Source organism: Ciconia boyciana, chromosome 1, assembly GCF_034638445.1.
Source record: "Ciconia boyciana chromosome 1, ASM3463844v1, whole genome shotgun sequence".
Classification (NCBI taxonomy): domain Eukaryota; kingdom Metazoa; phylum Chordata; class Aves; order Ciconiiformes; family Ciconiidae; genus Ciconia; species Ciconia boyciana.
The window spans coordinates 197,386,061-197,408,682 of NC_132934.1; positions in this window are offsets into that span (position 1 = coordinate 197,386,061).

A 22,622-nucleotide genomic window follows, 5' to 3' on the forward strand; every position below is an offset into this window, starting at 1 on the left:
TGATCTTCCTGCAGTCTTACAGTGGTTGAAAATTTAAAGTTTAATTCGCATTGTTTAGTTTATTGCTCTCTTTGAGCCAATATTTACCAGTGTTTATTAGTTGTCTGAAAACAAATTAATTGCATGAAAGACATGTTACCTTTCAGACCCTAATGTGCCTTGGGCAAGTGATTAATCTCTTTTATGATCCCCCAATGGATCAAGCATCTGACACAGTGAACAGGGAACAAAGCCATCGCATTTCAGAGGCAAAGCTCACCATGGACCCAGCTCCTTGGGCTGCCATGTGCCTTCACTTCCCAGAGAAGCTGTTTGACGGTCTGTGAAAGACACTCGGACCATGTCAGGAGGTCCCATTTCTGCAGTATCTAGAAGTAAGAGCCTATTTCCAAACTTAAGTGTAAATCCATGGGCTGACATGTATTAACTAGCTGGGAAAGGTTTGAAAAACCTGAGCTCATCACTTCCAGGGCTGAAGTAAAAATGAGAAAAACTAGAATAAGAAAAATATGAGAAGAGTAAAGAGATATTTGAAGTGTTGTGAATCACAAGCAAAGGCATGATGAGGAAAAAGGAATCTTTTCTATCTTTTCGGCTCCAGTTAACTCAGTGATCTGTGTGTGTCATTATACGGCGTGCAAATGAGACTGTAACAGTCCTCAGTCCAGGAGAGGAGTGTTGTTGTCTCCAGCACCTCCTGTGCAGTCTGGTCCTTTCTCTGCATTGCCCCTGGTTGTCATCTATACCTACCAGGGAAAAGCCATCAGCCGTGGAACTCTTTGTGATGGCTGAGGAATGGTTATGTGGAAGGATGCAGTACCTGAGACATCAGCCGCATGGAGACCTACCCCTACGCTCTCTGTAGATGGTGAAAGCAGCATCTCACTTACCTTGCATCCATGTGATGAACCAGAGACTGGTGGCTTCATTGAAGTGCCCCATTCTCTCTGTGTTGTCGATGGACTGTCAAAGTAGCTCAGATGAGCTGAGGTGCCCAAGCTGTAGTGTCCAATGTCAGTCCTTGGCACTGTGGTCTGCTTTGCCCTCTTCTCCTCTCATACCTTGTGCATGCAGTGATTACCCCTGGAGAGGGATGTCTGTGCAAGCCCTTCTGGTGCCACATCTTCCCAGGGTGACAGGGAAGGATGGTACAGCTTTATCATCCTTCCAGCTAACGCAATATATACATATTTGAATGAAAAGACTTTTCCCTTCCCTCCTCCTGCCTCCCACCGCAGTCAGCCAAGGCCCTTCCCTCTGAGTTTGGGGATTATTCTTTGACCCAAAGCTGAGGGTGTCTCCTGTGAAAATCACAGTGTACAACCTCCTCTTCGTGCTTTGGGGCAGGTTTCAACTGCCACCCACCGTGTGTCAAAGCTCCCTTTCCCATGTTGTGGGGTTGGTTTTACACTGGGGACATCCTGACTGTCGGGACCAAAGGTGGGTTCCCAGCACACTCCGATTTGCTCTCAAAGGAACCCAGGCATGCAAGCAGGGAGGGAACTCACGCTGCGCGTTGGTGGCTGTCCCCGCAACGCAACCTGCGACCTGCTCAGCCCCGCTTGCAGCACATGGCCTGGGCGAAGCAGCTCTGCTTGTGCCACCAGATGAACCCTCCTCTGCTCTGCAGGGGACACGGGGCCGGAGGGAGGGCTTTCCCTACAGCTCCCATGGACGGACAGATTGCCATGTGCCTGGGAACAGGTACACAGACACTGCTAAATGCCTAGCGTATCATCTGAGCTGGATTTTTAAATGGTACAGGAAGGCACTGTGTTTGATTCCAGGGTGTCTAATGGATCTCCGTGGAGGGAAATCAGTGCCATTAGTATGGGAGCACTGGTCTGTTTTTTCGCTGCCTCTCAGCACCGATCAATCACTGCAGGCTGCCACCGTCTCATTCACTGTCCAGATGGCAACATCCAGTGCCTACATTTTTTAAGCTCTTGTATAAAAGAGAGAAAGCAGGCTCTTTCTAGCTGTAAACAGCATATCTATATCTGCTTGGTAGCAACCATACACAAATAGCCTGGTGTTCCATCATCTAGCTCCCTCTCTTACAAAGCACCTTCCTAGACTGTCTTCAGAGGATCACCCAAGCACTACTTTATTTCTTCTGTTACACAGGAAAACGAATAAACAGAGTCCTGTGTTTAAAAGGGCTTTTGTGCCTCTTCTTGCATTCAGATTAGTGCTTTTCTCTTTAAAGCAACGGATCTGAGAATGATGCAGATTGTTACGTGGATACGTCAGATTTTGGAAGGAGGGGAGTCTTAAATGTTAAGTTTCTTATTTTTCACCTTAGTTAGTTCTAGAGACTCAAAACCCTCAACTGTGTCTTTGCCTCATTTTGGTACCAACCACAAGTTTTTAGGCAAGGATGACTTTGGAAGCTTGAAAACTCAGTCGTAAACAGTGAGACTGGACAAATCTATGCATAGCAACTACAATTCTTCACCTACTGAAAACCCAGGAAACCTTTTCCTGGTTTCAGAAAGCTACATAATAAAAATGTAACCACACTTGTTCACTGCTACAGATCAACGGATGAGCTTACGTATTGTCTTTGTGATGTTTCTGAATCATCCTTTGATAGCCATTGTCTTTAAATGGCATTACTTGTACAAACCCAAGGAAATAATAAAAAATAGTAATATTTCTTATACTTTCTGTCTTTACACTAATGTGATAAAAATTAGCTGGCATTTCTGTAGTCATCAAAGGGCTTAAATTATTCTGTGTTAAAATTCACAATCCAGAACTACCAAACTTCTAATTATTAGAAAATAATAAATCTTTCTTTTTCAAAAATCAGTGAAAAAGATTCCTTTCCTTTCAATTATAGAGGTGGGTCCTATTCTTTTTTAAATTGAAAGCTTGTGGTACACATTTTCAGTTTTTTGCAGTTATGCTGTAAGTTAATGCCAATGTTGTACAGTGTCCATATATTCTTTTGAATGATGTCTAAATCCTTGTGGACAACAAGCTTGAAACTTTGCCGGTTGCTGTTGTGAAGGATTTCTTGCATGAAGACTTCATCTTCCATTGCTTTTATGCTTGTGGTTATTAACATAAAATTATTGTCAATGATATTTATGTGTCATTTTGCCAGCTGCTGTTCAGACACATAATAAGAGACGTGCCCTGCCCATGTGCATTAGATAACCAAGATTACTCAGTAAATACAGTTCTCCTAAAGACTATGCAAACAGTTCATGTTCCACGTTGCACTTCCCTAGTTCTTCATTCTCCTTTTCTGGATTCATTGGTTCATTTTAATGCTTTTCTAGACTAATGTGACTGTCCCCACGTTCCCCCGCCTTTCTTCACCATTGACTATTGTGATGAACTGAGTTGTTGCATCAAAGCAAATCCCAACGATAACAAGCGATAAGAAGCGATAACATGCTGAGCAGGTTTTGTGCCTCTTTCATAGATTGCTTGATTCAGCTGATATAGCCTTAAATTATGATTGGCTCAGTTTCCCTGGCCAGGAAAACATTATACCCATTTCATTTGGGTATAATGTCTCTCTGGTGCTCTGTCAACTTAACAGGCCTGAATAGTCAGAAGGCAGTTATAATAAAGATGGACAGCGATCTCTTTGAGTACCACGTTCAAACTTCCTTGAAAAGCCACCAACGTCTTGAAAATAAGCCTACATCTAGTGGAATGTTATATCTATTGCACAGAAGTATATCCATTGGAAACGCACCAAGTCAGAGCTTTCCAGCTGAGATGACCTTTCAGCAGAGCAAGAGATGCCACATGACCTTTATGCAGTCTCACTGTGCTGCTTCTAAACATCCTTTGTTGACAGATTTAGATATGTGAACCAGAATAAGTCCTTGCTAAAATGCTCCAGCCCTGAGGGGGTCCCACCTTGAGCTGGGAGCTTAAGCTTGAGCTACAAGCTGCAAGCCTCTGCAAGTAATCGACCTGTGCTGAGAGCCAGCTGGATCACCTGCAGATGTTACCGTGGTGGTAGACACTTGCCCAAAGGGAACTGGATTGAAGTTACTCAGTTTTCATCAGATAGCAAAAATTATCCCTCTCTATTGACCCCAGTTGCTTTGAACCATGAGTGCCCAAGTGAGAAATGGCTCTGGATTCCAGCTCCAGCTCCATCCGACCTACCTAGCTCAGCCACTCCATTTAATAGGGGCAAAATCGCCATGGTTTCTTCCTGGATGATCAGTGCAGAAAAAAGCCTTTATCATTCTGCCCTCAGCACTCATACTCTTAGGCTCAGCCCGACTCTTAACACAGCACCGCAGACCACAGCCCTTCCTGAGAACTGCCTGCATCCAGGTCTGCAATAAATGCCAGATCCTCATCTGTCAAGGGATCATGGTCAGAGGAGGCCTCTGATATAACCTTGGCCAGTTCAAAACAGTCCAGATTAATACTCTTGAACCTGGAAATGGCTGTGGAGTTAGCTGAGGGCATGAATCACTAATGTAACAGCTTTGTGCCTGACTACGATCAAGGACTGGGGATGTGTCCTCTGACCAGGCTAAGCCAGGAACAACAGCTCAAGCCATTGGAGATGAAGTAAAACACCATTACTGTGCTGTCTTTTAGTGTGTGGTTGACATATAACATTCTTTACTCATGCAATGTCTGCCTAAATGACTGCAGATAGTATCAAGCCAGCTCACAGGGTGGGGTTGCTGCAGGCACTTTCTGGGAAGAGGACCATGTCTTGCCTTCATCCCCTCTGAAGTTTAAGGGCAGCTACGGCCAGCCATCTCCAGCTAAAAGGCAATGGAAATCTCCTGTGACAGGAAACTCAGAGCAAGGAAAATAATGTGTTCTGGGAAGATTTACTGGGTACTGACTGTACAGGATGGTGGACCTCCCACATCTCCCTGAAAGCTGGACCTGCCCTTGAAGATCTCCCTCGAGCACTCATCTGCCAGGGCATCTGCTTTTGCTCTCTGAGGAACCTGGGGCCAGCTGCATTAGTTGCAACAGGCATGAAACAGTGGACGCTGTAATAAACTGCATTCTTATTTTAGGCAACAACTTGACTTTGATGTGGACTAAGTTTTTAAATACATTTCAAAGAAACATTGCAAGCTGGCCTGAGCATCTGGCAGCTCTGGTTGGGGTCAGAAGAGCACAGGTGTGTATGTTTGTCGGTGTACCTGCCCCTGAGAGCAAAAGAAGCAGTAAATGTGGACCTCCTCAGGACTAGGAAGACGAGAGCCAGCTCCCCAGCTGTGGCCAGCTGGGGTAGGCTAGCCACAGTCAGTAGCTTCACTTGATCTCACTACATGAGGAAGGTGTCCCTCCTCAGTACTGTCAAACCACGGTCCTTCCCGAGCAGCACGCTGTGATGGGGCCTTCAGTTAAAGCATGCCAGATCTCCATATTGCGCCGTTCAGGCAGTCAGTCCCAGAACACGTTTCAGGCACCTGGAACCCTCAGCCCCCAGTGCAGCGCTTTACTGGAACTGTGCAACAGGACTGTGTTAGTCATGTGTCGGTCACTGTCTCACCTCCTCTCTCAGATGGTTTTGTTCACATAGCTCAGTCATCAGACACAACTATTTGTGAGGAGTGACGGTCTTCAGGTTAAGGCATGGAGTGGGGACTCAAGAGGTGGAAGTGCGGTCTCTGGCTCTGCTCCAGATTCTCTCTGACACTTTGGGCAGGTCCTTCACAGCTGTGTTTGCCACTTACTCTTGTGTGTGAATGCACAGGAGTGGTGGGTGAGCCAGACCACCTACTCTGCAGAGCTGCAAGACTCCCAACAATCAGTGTAGGAACAAAGAGGTAATGGCATGTTTAGTAAGCAGTCTGAAGAAACTTCAACTTCTTTCTCTGGATGGTGATTATTGCTTGGATTAACCCCTCTCAGAGCAACCTGTTCCCCAAGCTTTGTAGGAAAGTGGTACCAACAGATGCTCTGAACTTCGGATTAATGGGATGCCCACAGTAGATGGCATGAAGCCCCACTTGGTATTCCCTCCTTGTCCACCTCAAAACCAAAATATTCTGTGGCATAATTGGGAGGTGGATTGAGAAAAGGAGGAAAAAGGTGGTTGGACACTTTGCTTGTTGGCAAACTCAGGGTGGTTCTTCCCACAGGTGTCCAGAACAGCAGTTCTTGAACCTGGGGTTGAAGGCAGGAGAAGGCCTTCTCTAGGGGCCCCAGTGTGTATCTCAGGGACATATGTCAGATGGTGAAAGATGGAGGTGAAAAGCCTTCTTCACTTTTCTGTATCTTCCTCCCCACACACATATATCCATGAAATTGTTTTCTCTTCAGGAGCTGTATGAGGAAGACAACACTTGTCTGGAGCCAGTGACACCCTTTGGTGACTCATCCTTTCTCTTGCTGTCAGATCCAAGTGATCGATACATTCCTCAAAGGTTGACTCTCAGGCTGAAGTCCTGGCAGGCAGAAATGTGACTGGAAAGCCAGTTTTGGAGCCAGAAGCGCAGGCTCCTGTGTGTGCAGCCATAAGCATGGGGGCAGTGAGGACCCCAGCACACACCAACGTGTCAGTGTTTCCATACCTCCCACGGTGACACTGACACCTCCACAGGAAGGATCCATGCTCAGGGTGGTTTCTCCTGGACACCCCAGCTCTGACTCCCCCAGCGCCTGGGCTCCATCTTACAGCTCTGCAACAGATGTCCCCAAGCCCTGGAAGCCACCAAGTCCCCAGTGTGTCACAGACAGCCCTGGCTCAGCACAGGAGTCCAGGCTGCCTCACTGCCTGCAAAACAAGCTGGCAGCATCTCACAGTCACGTCTGACAGACACGTGCCCACGCATCATTGAAATGAGTGTATTTTTCAGAATACTCTGACTCCTGCAGATTGATGTTCATGCCTGAAAACCTCTGTCACTGCAGGGCTCCCAGCCAGCCCTTGCTCTGCCCTCAGCCCTGCTTGCTGGGGATCAGGGCAGCCCCCTGCATGGCTCCCTCTGCCTCCACCATCACAGCAGGCACCACTGCTTTGGCGTTTTCCACAGACCGTGATTCCACCTGAGTCACAGTAAAAGCTGTCATCTGTTTGGGGAGCCAGTGGGGAGACATTTTCTGTTGAGTACAGACTTGGAAGCTGGCAACCTTCATGTTTGTGCTGGTGGGGATACATAGCAGGTGTCAGCACAGTGTGATCGAAGAGCTTTCACCAAAGGAAGAATTAATGATGTCTGCTTCTTTCTTTCACACTTCTGCAAGACTCGGTCAACCCTAGCGTCATGATTGATGGCATGAGCAAAGCCTTGTTGGCGCCGTCTCGAAGGCAGGTGCTTATTAATGAAACGAAAAGACAAGGATGAAGGTGTCTTGCAGGGCTCACAACTCCCCTATCAGTGCTGGAAAGTCGAAGTGAGTGGCTTGTTCAGGGGGGTGTATTTGCTGACAAAAGTCTGTGCAAACAAGGACGTTGCGAGAATGTACAGGGAACAGCTGCTCTGTATCTGGGAAAGGTAAATGCAGTTTGCAGAGCAAACTCACTCTAATTCAGGCAAATACTGTTACAAGCAGTGTAGCTGAAAAGAAAACACGTTTACTGGGATGTTAACATGACTGGTATCAAGTGCAGGGAAATGGGGAAAATGCCCGTGTCTGTGAGCCTGCCACCCGAAGCAAATCATTCCTGCTAAGAAAACCCCTCTGCGTGAAGCATCTTGCCTTGACCGAACATCCTTGGTACCTGGGGTGGAAAAATGCTCAGTACGTGGCAGGATTTGGCCTCCACAGGCCTGCTCCAAGCACCAGCTCAGTGCTTTTATTTGCAAAAATTGTGTTGGACTTTGGATGCTGACTTGAGCTGCCCGCAGGGCTGCGCTGCAGAGGCGGGGGGTGCTGAGCACTTGCAGGGAATCGGCGCCTTTCAGGAGGCTGACGCTGAGCATCCCCACACTGAGCATCCCAAATCACCAGCGCATCAAAATTTCACCTGGTGTTTCTCCCTTCCCGCCTCCAGGACCATTGCCACCACCCTCAGCGCCCCAGAGAGAGAAGCTGGAGATGCCTTCAGGAGGGCAGGAAGAGCTGCAAGATCTGGGGACAGAGCCCCACCTCGTGGAAAAGATCTCAGGCCCTGCTTGCCACAAGCCTTCAAGGGGTGGCTTGTGAGCCCCAGCATGATCTTGTGCCCCACATCATACCTGCTGCCACACCAATTAGTCTAATAAAAGGTTTTAGCTCAGTGTCAGTCACAGCACAACGTCATGCCCGCAGGCACACAGCACAAGCATGAAGCGGTGCCTGGGTCTTCCTCTCCCATAGCTAAAGATAATCTGTGCAGCACATGTCAATGGTAGTAATATTTGTGTTACTATTGAAAAAAAAAGTTTGCTTGCTACAGCATGTTTCTGATTTGCAGACAGTTGGAGAGCTGGTTGAAGGCCAGGCCAAGCATCTTTCATTGAAGCAAAGAGCAATTAAATGGCCTTTTATGTGAGCAGACCGGGCGGCAACAGGAAGGCATCAGGCAGAGCAGACCTGAGGACCAAGGGATTACCCACAGCTGGGTCAGCCATCGCAGGAGCACTGGCTGGAGGAGCTGCTCAGCAAGCGAGAAGGGTATGGCCCAGGAGAGGCTGCAAGTTGGCATCTCTTTGAAGCCAGGTATTTGCTGGGTTTCTGTATATAGAAACGGCCCTCTCCTCTTTTTCCCACCTGTACTCAGGGAAGATGGTTTCTACCCACTTTGTTCAAACATAAAGCAGGACGGTAACAACAGACCATTCTCCTCCTCCTCCTGGAAACCCCCCGGGAAGGTCCTGTGGCACCGCTCGGCACCGAACCAAGCCAGGCAACACCAGAGCAGAAGGGTAAGCAGCTTTGAAATCATTATCCAGCGGCTCTCACGGAAAGCACCACCAGTCAGGAGCTCCTGCACCTGTGCAAAGAGATGCAGGACTGAATCTGCTCCATCGGGTTCATTTGATTTCTGTTGACAGTTTCTTGTTCCTGTCAGGAAAACAAAGTGAATTTGTCCCCTTCCAAAGTTTCTGATTTGGTAAATGAAGTCTAGGTCTGCCGTACAGGGCAGAAAAGCAATACTTCATGTTTTCCAAACCCTGTTATTCTGTCTAGAAAAAATTATATTTAGCAACGGGTTGCAGCCAACATGTAACTGTGGCTGCTACCCTCAACATGTATGATCCTGGGATCATATAGGGATCCTGGAGGGATTATATAGCAGAGTCAGCTAGGTAGAAGAATCTTCTTTCCATTTGGTTGACATGCAAAAAGCCCTAGAAACATCACTGATGTTTCTTTGATCCAGTTAATATAATCAGGGATGATCAAATCTCACACTGCTCCGCTGATTTGTTTTTTTAAATTCAGATTTTTCCATCCTGTATTTCAATGCCTAAATTCCTGTAAACCACAGAGGTGGCTCAATAAGCTTGTGATTTTGCACACCTGATCACAGAGCTCCACGGAGGCTGCGGGGAGCTCCTGCTCCTTGGGCTCCTGCTCAGCACCTGAGAGCTCTCAGCAGGAACCCAGAGCAACAGCCAAAGCCACGGTATATCCAGCTGACATTGTTTCCATTTCTTTAGGCTGGAAGTTCCCAATGTTTTGCTCAGGAATCACCATTAGTCGGTAAAATGTGAGGGGTGGTTAGACGGCAAAGTTCACCTCTAGCACCAGGCGCTGGCGTGAGCCAGGAGGTGCTCAGCCAGAGCAGTTGCCTTCTGCCAGACCACAGCAGTGGCAAAACCTTGGGCCAAGCCCAAATGACCTCGTGATAAGCAGAGCAGGGCGTAAGCTTGGCTATTTCTAAACTTTTTGCAGTAAAAATGCAGGGGCTGAGCAGCGTGTTTATGTCTGCAATTAATGAGACTCTTGGGGACAGGCTTTGAGGGGGAATCGCGGGGTTTGGGTTTTAAATGTTTTATGGAAACACTGAACAAACACCATTAGTCAGCTCAGCACTTATTAATAATTAAGCTGGCTAGCACCGAGCTGCTTTCAATTGATTTTTAGAGGGAAAAAAGCCAAGCTGGAAGTTTCATTTCCATGAGACGCATGGGTAAAGAGGAGTGACAGGGGCTAGCAGTCTCAAGCTGTCATGCTGAGGAGCACAAGTCCTTCAGCACAGAGGGCTGCAGAGGGTGACATTCTGCTGGGGACATCCCCAGCCCCGGCCCCGCTGTCCCCATCGGCAGCAGGGACAGAAGACAGGGTGATGGTGGAGACCAGCTCCCCTCGGCGCTGGCACCCTGCTCAGGGCTGGTCTCCCTGTGCCCGGTGGAGCTGACAGCAATACCTCCTCCCCTTCGGGCTCACCTTGCACAGGTGCCAGCAGTGGAGGCAGAATTTTGGGCACTCTCCCCATGTCCAACACAGGTCACAGAAGTTTTTCCCACTCAGGACGCCCACAGCTTGCCTGGGCATGTGGTCAGAGGATGCACAAGGTCTGCTAGGGCCACCATGCATGGCCACCACAGCTGGCCATCCTCTGAACATCCCTACACCCTTCATGGGCTGGTTTTGAAGTAAACCTTCCTCTCAAGCCTCCCTGCCTGGCCTTGGCTCCTGCCTGCAGTGGGAAGGTGGTATTTTGGGTGGCTATGGGCTGCATGTTGAATGCTTGGTGCCTGGTGCATGGGTGACATCTACTGACTGTGTCTTCAGATTCATTTTATGCTTTTACGACTCTAAATAAAACCGTGCCAGTAAAGTGATACTTGAGATTGTGTGCTGTTGTAACTGCTCGTTTACCTGTCCTAGCATAAAAGCCAATAAATTATTTGTATAACTGCATGAAGGCTGTATGCCCCATGTCAGGGCCCTTCTCTAGGTTCTGACTAAAGGCCAAGACTTCGTTTTCAAGTGGAGCAGTGCAAAGCTGTGGGAAATCTTTAGACATGAGTGGAGGTTATTTGCCTGTAATTTATTCCCCTGAGATTTATTCCCCTGTAATTAAGATTAGATTTTGGATCTGTTTCTTTAATTGAAAATTCACAACCAGTCTAGAGCAAAACTAAACGTGAAGTAAAAAACAGTGAAGTTTTCTTTACAGAAAAATGCTGCCACTGGTCCTAGGATTTATTTAAAAATGGCCAACTAATGGTCATTTCTCTAATGCTTTTTAACTTTTGGAGAGTAGAAGGTAATATTAACAAAAAGCAAATGCCTAACTGCCTCTAAAAACCGGAATAATAATTAATCCAACAAATATTTGCAAAAAGGAAATACCTGGGTCCCTTTTAAAAAAATAGTTTCAAGCTGGTGGCTTCTGGTGTGATACAATATTATAGTTAAGCTTCAGGTAATAACTCTTGGATCCGTCCTCAACAAATTGCCCTGGCTGGATACAACTCGCCAAGTACCTGGCTGTAGGCATAGACTGGCCAGAAGGCTGTAGCTGGAGCAGTATTGCTTCATGTCTTGGTTCTTGCATGAAACTCTGAAGCTTGCTTTGCTTACTTGCAAGTTCTTAACCCATGCAGCTGCAAAGAAAAAAATTGTAAATACAGTACTTAAAAGCTCAAATTCAAAGGTAAATAGAAAGTAAACAACACTTGTTCTTTCAAATACTGTGATTTTTAAGCCTTTTATTATTTTGGCACCTGGCACATAATTTGTGTTTAGGCAAGGTAAAGCTGCTGTAGAGACTATACAAGCGGTACTTTGGCATTCACACAGTATAATACCACTCGCAGCCACTGCAATATCTGCAATGCCATAAATGTTAATCCACCTCGTCCTCTTTCCCTGTGTTATCTCACCACACCTATAGTCAGCTCCTAAAGCACAAGAGTGGGACAGGAGAAGTCCTACTGGAAGACGAGCAAGAATAATGTGCCAAGCTGTGATATGGGCTAAAAAGTGAGCTGAGGATGGGAGAACTGATTCAGGCTGGGGGAAGGCAGCTTCAAGATCAGCCTCAACATGGACGTAGACAGACTCTGTGATACCACCTCTTTTTCACTGTTGGTCATTCCCAAAAGATGAGCGCTCATCAATTGCTCTGAATTTCTTAGCCTTTCTTCCCAGGACTGTGACTTTCCATTCAATATCGTTGAGTCCCAACTCACTGCTGCTGGTCTAGTCTCCAAGGCCACCAGTTCTTCCACTGCAATGCCCCAATCTTCCTATGTACTGATGACCCATCTCCAGATACCATCCCAGGTCCTGTTATGTGCCTTGGCCACCAAGGAAATTCTAAGACTAGTCCTTGAAGAATGCTGCAAGTTATGTACTGCTGCCCCAAAACCTGGCCTTACATATGCTGGAACCCATTTTCTACAAGCTGCCTAATAATTTCTCCTAGGGCATTGGATGAGACATTTTTCAGATACCCTCAGAGATTAAATACTGCTTTTCTTCTACCAAAAAAGATGGCAGGTTAATCTGGTGTGACCATGAGAGCCATGTAGAGCCATGTTCTTTTTTATTCTTGTTTTACTTCCACTTCCTTGGCTTTCATTAGTCACCCCTTCGTAATTTCTTCTGAGGTTTTGCATGCTGGTGAGTGCAACTTAATAGGCCTGTAGTTTCTCCAGTCTCCTGTACTCCTTCTCAGTGTCCTCAGCTCAGTCCTCCTTGATTATATTTTCTGCAGATTTATAGATCTCAACTGCTGCTGCTAAGCCCAGTTAAACTGCCTTTGTGACTTCTTTTATATTCTTTCTAACCTAAATCTCCAGATTACTTCCATCTGATCTCCAAGAAAGCTTCCCTATGCTCCAAAGCAGAGTGTTAGTTCATCTATTAATCACTGCTCCCTCACAGTTAACAGTCGGTGCTAAAAATTGAAACACTATAAGCAAGCACAGTGTATTTTGCATGTGATAGAAATGAGTAACGTTATGCTTCATCTTGTGAATTATAAAATAAACTCCTTCTGGAGCTATAAGAATGGAAATCATGCAGAAAATTATTTGTTCAGATTATCAACCATGTGGAAGAAGAGTGTTTAGTGGCTTTAATGTCTGATCTCAAATGCTAGACTGGCTGAAATTTAATGCAGCTTATTTTGTGGTGCTTGTTTGGATAAGATCCTGTAAGGAAAGCACCTATAAGGAAAGCTCCTGCATTTTAAGGTCCTGTATTTATTTTTTTTTTACAATAGGGTTTAGCTCAAATGTCCTTTGGCAAAATTCGCACTTCTCCCATGGGATGTTCTGCTCACCCACCCCTAGCTGACATCTTCCAGCCCAGAGACAATTTAATGGCGCCTTATAATTATTGCTTTTAAAGTCCTTTGGAATTTACAGCTGTATAAATGTCAGTGGTATTCTGTAAAATACCAGTTATGTGAAAATCTTGGAAATCTGCCCAGCTATGATACTGCCAGGAATTTGGATGTAAGTGCAACGTGACTGTTTTGGATAAGAAAGAGATTAGGGCAAGTTGCTTTGATTGATAGTTCCTAATACTTATGCTCTGAGGGCCGGAGTAGAGTTTGCTCTGGCTTTGATTTATCCATTCCTTTGAAGCATTTTCTGCTCCTGCAGAGGAAGAAATTGGCTGGGCGCTGGCAGCCCCTGCTCGGCCCGGCTGGCCTGCAGCGCTGGCTCCTTCTCAGTAACGAGTCTTATTTTGGGTGCCACAAGATGGTGCCAGCAGCCAGGGGAAACAAGGGCCGGCCGGACCCAGGGACATTGGATTTGAGGTTGTCAGGGTTAGTTAAACGCGGCTCCCGGGACCTCTTCTCTCTGTTTCTAGTAGAAGACTTCAGTGCCAATCTCTTCCAACTGCTCTTAAAATATTTTTCGTGTTTCTGCGCTGCACTGCTATAGCCTATTTTAGGATTCAGCTCAGGATGCTGTAGGGCAGTTGGCATGCCCTCAAAAATTTCATTTTTATAAAAAGACAAGCACTTCTGTTGTTTCCCGTATTTCCTAACAACTGTTTAAAATCAAGTGACATGGAAAATCTAGTGATCTCTATGTCTTAATCCTTCATGCCTCATTTCTTTTGGATGAATGTTTGGCCGTGACTATTTTTGAAACTTAGTCATTGCAAAATCAAACCAAATTCCAGTGTTTCTTTTAAGAAATCAGTTATTTTAAGTTCTGCATTTTCATGAGGGGCTTCTCGAGGGAAAATGCTGGGACCCTCCTGACAGGGTGGACCAGAATCTTTCTGCTGAGCAGGTATTGCTCACATCCTAGTAAACTGCTGTCCAGATATTTCCCATCTTTGAGACTGGATGTAAAATTAAGTCCTGCTTGAACTTAAACATTAAAACTCATCTGCACTTTTGCAGGGAGGCCTGGAGGTCCACATAGAAGGGAGCTGTAGCGTTGCTCTTGCCATGGGGTGGAAATGGGACCAGGTCTGCAAGGCAGCAAATACCCCAGAGCCCATCACTTCGTACAAGCTGAGCAAAAGGATGAGGCACACAGACCGTTCCTCAGCCGTTCCTCACACGGGATGAAATAACAGGAGCATTGCAGTGGATCGAGGGAAGGCATTATTCCCTCTAATCAGCACTCGCTAGACCACACCTACATACTGCATCCAGGTTTGGGTTCCCCAGCACAGGAAAGACATCAGCCAGCCAGGGTGAGTTCAGCAGAGGCCACCGAGAGGTATTCCTGGAGGTGAGTCAGATTAATGATCTCTGAAGTGCCTTTTTCTCTCCATTGATTACAGAGGGAGCCTGAATATCTAAAGTTAGGTGATACGAATCCAGTATGAGGTGAATCACTAAAGATCATAGAGGGATCCGGACAATCAAGACTGAAAGCCCAAGTTTCTTGAGTGTTTAGCTACTACTCTAACAACTAACTTGGACCTGGTTTTAAGCTTGCCCCTGAGAGTGACCAGTTTGCCAGGCCTTTTCAGTGGTTTCCACACATGAAAAAGTTAACCTACACCCAAGTTTTCATCATAGATTACTCACCCAATGCATGCAACACCACCATATCTACCACCTTCTTTCAGGTGATCGAGTCATCATTTCAACAGTAACTTTTGCATTGACCCTAGAAGAATAAGTCAGTTAATGTCTTCAGCTGGGTCAGCTTTTAAGGGAAAAAGACTCCATAGACCAGTAGCATCCTATAGACTTATGTGTAGCACTGACAAAGAAGCGGGTGTGATCAGCAGTTCCTGCTCTGTGATTTGCATTTGGGTGTCTTGCTGATTGATGCTGTGATGCTGAGGTAGCCATGGAAGTCAATATTTCCTGCTTCCAGTGTTCAGCCCCCTAATCCACGCTCATTTTCAAAGGTGGAAGCTGAAACTGCTTGTCAGTGCAGGAAATTAGGCCTCTTGTGCAAGTCTATAAATACGGCTATAGATGGCAAGCTGAAGTAGAGAAGAAAACAGATACAGCTGTCTCTAACACGGCTGCTGTCTTATAGACTCTTGAAAGTATCATTACACACAGCTCTTGTTGGCCACGATTTAAATGGTAACGATTGTAGAAGAAAAAACCACCCTAGTGTCTTCCTCACTGTATCTGCAAGCCACAGTAAGGGAGAATAAAGATTTTTAGATATTATTTTTATCTCAAAGACACAAAATATGCAGTGAGACTTTAGCTTTCCTTAAAGAAGTCAGTATTCTTGGAAGTTCAAATGGTTAGAAAGCTGTTTGCATTATGTAGTCACGTCAAGATTATTTGAAAATTTAAAAATAATATAAATAAATTATACTTTTTTCTTTTATTCTGCTTAGTTTGCTGTCCCTGCAGTAGCTTTGTACCAACAGAGCATGCAGTCTCCTCCTGGAACAGTGACATTTAGGCACAGCTGTTTAAGAGCTAAATGGAAGAGGCTCTACTACGGGGTATATCTGAGAACAGAAGAGGTGCCTGGGAGTCTGTGACATTTAGTGCAATAAAACAGTGGGATAACAAGGATCAAAATTTAAATACTGAGGACCCACAACCAGCATGGCTGGTGCTGGGCCCTTGGAGGAAAGGCAGCTCCAGAGCTGTCTGTCATAGCTTGCTTGATATGCCACATTAGCATCTTTTCCACACTGACCCCACTGAAATGTCACAGCCCATTTCTTTCAGGCTAAGCATCCAGTGCCAATGCTAGTGGCACAAGGTTGCGTTAGCTCTGAAAGATTTCCTGTGCGTTGGCCTGAAGGCAGAAGACAAATAGGGGTGCTCTCTGCTCCAGCTCAGGCACTCAGATTGCCCTTTCAGAGCAGCCACACATGGATTTATTGCAGGTTTTAAACACTGTAATCTGGGGGAAGTTTTGTGCTTGTGTTGTAGAGAAGCAGGCTCTCCTCCGAGAGGGCTGGCAGCAATGTGTGCGTGAAGCAGCCCCGGCTCGTCCCTGCAGGAGAAGGAGCTCCTTTCCTCAGGGAGGAGAGCAGGGATGCTCATAGCTGTGGAGGGAGCTCTCTGGGAAATACCATCACTTTCTTCACAGAGTGTAGGACTTGTTTCTTAGATCTTGCCACTAGCATAAACACTTGTGTGCATACTTGCATATATCAGTGTTTATCTGAAACAGGGCTTCCCAACACACTCACCTCCAGAGGAGATGAGAGAAGAGACGTGCCCCAGAAGATATACACAGCTGAACACACTCCTCACTGGTGATCAACACTACTGCCTGAGCATGGAGTAAGAACCTACATAGAATAGCATAAAACTTTTCCAACTTTTACATTAACCTTGTTTTTCTGGAGAAAAAAAGAATAATAATTTAAAAAAGGATGCTTTAGAAGCAGTTAAGACGTGCAGAAACCAATGGCCAGATTGTCTCTGTAAACCTTGGTCTGCAGTTTTCAATGCAGAGCAATAAAACCGCCTGGGAAACAGGAGCTCAGTGTCCTTCAGCAAAAACCAAACAAAACCTCCCTGAGTTATTTTAGAAACCTGAATTGCACTGCATAAATATATTTTCCTCCTCCAAAAGGCAGGTCACAGCAGCCTTAATTATCAGAGGCCAGAATGGAAAAAACATAAAAATAAATCCTTTCAAAGTTTGCTCTCATTACCACATTTGGCATATTTAAACATAAACACCATCTGTGTTTATCATGAAACACAGCGATAACTGCCATCCCATCTTGCAGTGACACCAGTGTTTATGGAGTGTTACAGTAAGGGGCACATGCAATGCTTCCTCGGAAACTGAGCTCCCCTGAAATTATTTGCTCAGCCACCAGCTGCTTGAGTAGATGGGAGGCACTTTTGCCAAGAAAAGGATTAACATGGAAGAAAAACAAAGCCTCAAACCTTGCTCTCATGGCAGCTTCTTCTAGCAACCCCAAGGAGACAAACAGCAGAGAACGTTACTTGCAGCAATGAATCAAGCTGTAAAATACACTTTGGGCTTCTAACATTTTAACTCCCACCAGGGGAGGAGGAGCATCTGCAGAGCACTGGGGTAACCCTGCTGCTCTGCACCCTTGCTGGCAGAGCAGGGACGTGCTGCCCTTCTGCCCTTGCAGCAGGTTGGGGATGCTGGGGAGGGACCGCATGCATGGGCTGGGCTGGGCGCTTTCCTTACCCTTGCACACCAGCTCCCAGGTAGGGACAGCGTGGTCCATGCCCAGACCGGGCACCGTGTTCCTGCAGCAGTCCCTCTCACCCAATGCTGGTGCACCATCCCCAAGAGGTCCATGGGGGGGTTGTAGACAAATGGGAGCTGATGGTCCCAGTGGGAACAATTCCTCTGTAGCTGCTGCAGGAGCTTGCTTTGCCAGCCACGTGTGTCCGTGGGTCTGAGTCTTGGATGATGTTTATTTGGGGTCCCCGTGATCCTACAGCATAGGCTACTTCTGTGCAGAAACAAAAGCAGAATTAAAAGACAAGGATAGGAGCAGAAGCAGGATATGGCCTGCCTAAAGCTGGGAGGCACTGCTGCCAAGGGATGATGGCTTCATCACAAACTCTTCTAGACGCCATCGTCTAGCTCAGCGCAGGCATTTGGGGTCCTCCACTGGGACCAAATTGTCCTGTGGATCTGGATGCAGGGGCCTATCAACCAGCAACACGTCCTGTGTGAAAGCAAAGCCATCAGCTATCTGAAACATAAAGCCACAGGTAATGGCAGGCCCATCTTCACTGCAGGCTGTGGCATCGGGACCAGTCTTTGGTTCTCCCTTAATGACACGCAGGACTTAGGCAGACTGCTTGTATTAAAATCTCAGTCTGTGGTTTGCTTCACCACGCGAAAGAGCTGTGTGAATAATTTTGTAAAATGTCAACTATTTTTAGATGATAGAAGTAATTATGTGAAGATATAACAAGCTCTTTGACACTCAAAGATTTAAAAACAAAATGTAGACATCCAAAATGTGGTACAGCTCCTAAACCTGAACAGCCTGGAACAGCATCTGATCTTCATTGCTCTAACATCACTTGCCCAAAACCAGTGAAGGTGAAGAAGATTGATACTGGTATCATTCAGAGCATAATTTGGCTCATTATCTCCCTTCTAGTAGAGGTGGCATTGAGTGGTCTGATGTGTAATAGAAATACATTGAACCATGCAAGGAAATTTCAATTAAAACTAAAACAAATGAAAAATCCACAGCATTAATGTTAATTTGTTCAATTCCAGCCTGATGACTTTATGAGAAGCAGAACTGCAGAAGTTAGCAAAACAGTAGACAGCAGTTTCACAGCATAAACTCTCTCATCAATAATATGTTCTTTGTGTTTAATCTGAATTTTCCTTTCCTGAATTACCTCTCATTTACCCTAATTACACTGCCAGTGTGTTTGCCTAAGCAATTTTTCTCTATCAACCGTGTTTACTCTCCTCAGATACCTACAGATTATTCTCACATCTGTCCACACAGTGTTATATTTTAGACAAACCCTATTTAGCTTTATGATTTTCCCTTATAAATTGATCATCCTGGTCTTCTCCTGCCATTGTGGCTTTACTCTGGACTCTGTCATCCCACCAAGACAGTGGTCTTGGGGCCCAGTGTACACTCCCAGAAGCTGTGAAGGCAACAAGGGTGATGTGCATGGTAAGTACCCTGGCCTACAGCCAGAGAAGCAATTTTCAACCTGTGCTTAACTTTAAGCACATGAGTAATCCTACTTGCTTTACTGAGATTACACATGCCCGTAAAATAAAACCGTGCTCGGCTGCTGTGCTGGAGTGGGACCAGAGGGCTCTGTCTATTCTGCATCAAGCCCATTAAAAAAAGGACTTTTCACTCATTTTTCTGTGACATAATGCATGTGTGTGAATGGAGTTCAGGGTGTGTTTTCTTGCAAATATTTGTCTGATTTGCTGCCCACTATCACTCCAGTGTCTCCACATGTGCTCTCGTATCTGCGCTTCTCCTCCCTACAAACATTTGGGACTTAAGTAACTTTCCAGAATGAGCTCATGTTCCTCCAAGCCAAGTCACGTTCTTGTTATGTGCTCTCCAGCTTAAAAAGAGCACTTGGACAAGTGGGGGGATGAAGACAGCTTTGGTGATGGGTTTACTCTGAGAAAGTATGACTTATGGTGGGAACGTAGGTGAAGTGGCTAGCAGGCAGTGTAGGACTGGTTTCCTGGGGTTTTCTGCTGGGTCACTGGATTATTTTGTGCCAACTCCAAGACTTTTTCCAGTGGCAGAGGTAGCCCTAATGCACCTGTTCCATAGAGCTTCCCCGGTATCTGCGAAGACATTGGTCCTTCTCTCCTGCTTCCCCCCCATTCACAGGGTCTCTTTTTCTCCTATACTTAGCCATTTATTTTTGTGAAACTTGTAAAACACTCTTGGACACATTGGCTCGTGGCAATCACAGTTTGATAGTGCAGTAATAAGGAGGAACACCTGCACACATGCTCTTCTGCCTATACCATGGTATCATGAGAGCCTTGTTTCTGTAGCAAACTAGGATAAAAGGAGACTTGCCTGAGGAAACAAGGAGTTACCCCAGATAATTGATGAGTTATGAAGAGTTGTACTGTGCTAATCACATTCTCATTCCTTTTAAGTGAACAACGGACAAAATCAGGGAGATCTGCGGTGCTGAGTGCCTTTAAAGTCTGATCTGCTTTATTTAGATGTCCAAGTATGGACTGAGGAGTGTACTGCTAGTTCTACAGATCTATAGCTTGGGCCATGTTTTCTGATGAAACATGGTCTACAGCAAAGAGCTGAGGCTCTTCACGTCTGGCTGTACAGCACTGGTAAGGCACACAGATGTTGGCGACTGCTTGAAATAGCACAAGCTTAATGATGTGACATCTGTGGTGTGAGTGAAAAACAATATCAGTATGTTTGAACTCCAGGAGACCACGCGAGCAGTTGCAACGCTCACCACAGGCTTCGTCTGCACTAGTCAGATAGTGAAGTGGCCACAAGCACGGATCAGAGGGCAGGAAGATGTGTGGGGGAAGAGTGAAGGTCACCCAGCGGTCCTATGGTGAAAAATGGTGTGTGCCGGTGGAGCTGCCATCCCGCCCTGGCTGCAGATGGCACGTGGACTTACCGAACCAGAGCAGCCATAGCTCTACGCATGGTGGGGAGACCGAGGCTTGCTGCCGGCAGCACTGGTGGAAGGGCTTACTGAGATCCTTGAAACACTCATACACTGCACAAAGGCAGCCTCACCTCCAAGGTGATGGTAGATCTGGGCTCTTCCCTCTGTCAGGCTTATTTTATCATGAGTTGAGATCTCACAAGTCTTGTGTAACTAAGCCCAAGAGGCCAAAGAATTTTTCTTCTGGGATGCCTCATTGCTACTTTTGACTCTTCTGTACCAGATCAGATTGTCTCTGCTTGTCTTAAGAGCAACCAAGTGTGAGGGGAGCGCAGAAGGATGGAGCCCATTGACTGCAACTGTATGTGTAAAGTGAACATGTCCACAGCCTCTTCTCTAGCCTTTGAGGGCAAGCGGCACAACACAGCTTGCATTTGCTTGGCTAACCTGCCTTCACCTATGGCTAAAGTGTAGATCCATACAGTCCATTGGGGCTGTATGTAGATTGGGTCTATTGGGAGCTGAACTGTGCCCAGGCATGTGCTGCATAGAGGGGTAGCTGCCAGGGCCCAAAACCATGCCAGGCAGTGTGCTGCTAAGTATCCCACCAGGACAGCTGCAGGCTGGTGGTCAAAGCCCATGTCCCCTCCCTTTCTAGTTTACTTGCATAGGTGTAGCCAGAGACCAAAAGGAGGCCCAGGAGAAGACGGGCTGTGCTGGAAACTGGCTGATGAAGAGCAGGGCAAGGACAGTCTCTGGCAGAGGTGACAGCATTAGAGCTAAGCCGTAGCTGGAGTAACAAGCCAAGCCACTGTCCCATCCTTTCAGGTGAGCTGCCGAGAGATGTGAGCCCCGACCCTTGCAGAGTGAGCAGGAGGTGTCAGGCTGGGAGGAGCAGGAAGGACGGGGGGGAGTGACCTTGCACACCAGGCTGGATGGACCCACCATGCACATGGGGGCTGGATGGACCATTTCTTTAAGAAAAATCATCTTCTGGCTCAGAGCCCAGACTCTCAAATCTCCTGTGAAGCAAGCAGCCCTCTTTCAGCACCGCACATACCTTTCATATTTCTTTCCCTCAAGGAAGTATTTTGTGATGATTAATTAATTATGAAGGTCACCTTTTGGGTCTTCAGCTCTTGCTGAACTCCAAAGAAAACAAAATCCAGAAGAGTTCCAGCTAAAAGTGTCATAGCAAATGCATCCAGTTTACTTTGTTTATGATTATGCTCACAGTGGACTTATTAAGTACATTTTTTACATAAACAGAACTTGAGACTGTTTGTGAAATGCTGGGGTTTTCTGTCTTAAAACATCTGCTGCCTATTTCTTAAGGACCATTTAGGTAATGCTAGAGCACGTCCAGATATGTATCTATTTCCTGGCAATTGCTTAAACATTCTTCAAAAATGTAGAAATCTGCGCCTTTACCACCCGAGGAAAACCTAAGACTAAAACAAATGAGGCTGGGTAGCTGCTAGCTGAGAGAAACTCAATAAATCTACCCTGCACATGAACTGTGTTGGTATGTGAGACCAGAAAGCTTGCTGGCAGGAGACAGAGGAGTTGACTGTAAGTCTGTATAATTCTAACTAATAATGCATGGTGTTGCATACAGCTACCCAGCTATTTCAGCAGTGTGCTTTTTCTAATGACATGCCTATTGAATAAACAACCGGACTCACATCTTCCTCCACAACAGAAGATGCTCTGGATGGGAATTTCCTTTTGAGTGTCTGTCCCATTAGATGGCTTATAATTGATATCCTTGGGGAATCTTCTTCTACATGCCAAGTATGAAGATGCGCTAGGAACATCTGCAGGATAACTTCTCCATGAGATGTGGTCCTTGTCAAATATCTCCATGATGTTTGGTGTCTCACCTCCTCTCTGGCAATAAGAGTCCAACTGCACTCTGACATCCAGTGGTTTCCTATGGACAATGTTAGACATCTTCCAGTCTGGCTTCTTTTTGGCTTTCATTTTCATAGCCACCTTCTCCCTGCTTGAAAGGAAGTCAGGGAATAAAGTCCGATTCAGTCGTCAAGGTTCAGCTGCTGAAGAGTGCTCCTGAAGAGTGCTCTATAGAACTTATTGCTGGTTCCTTCCTTCCCTGTTCTTCAGCCCATCACAGCCTTGATTTCTCTCCGAATAATGGCATACCCTGTCCCCGTTCACTTGAGCCACACTGAACTGACTTGAAGGATGCAGCTGAGGTCATCAGAAGCCCCTTTGAACCTTTGCTAAGCTGCTGTCATGTGGGATGTAGATA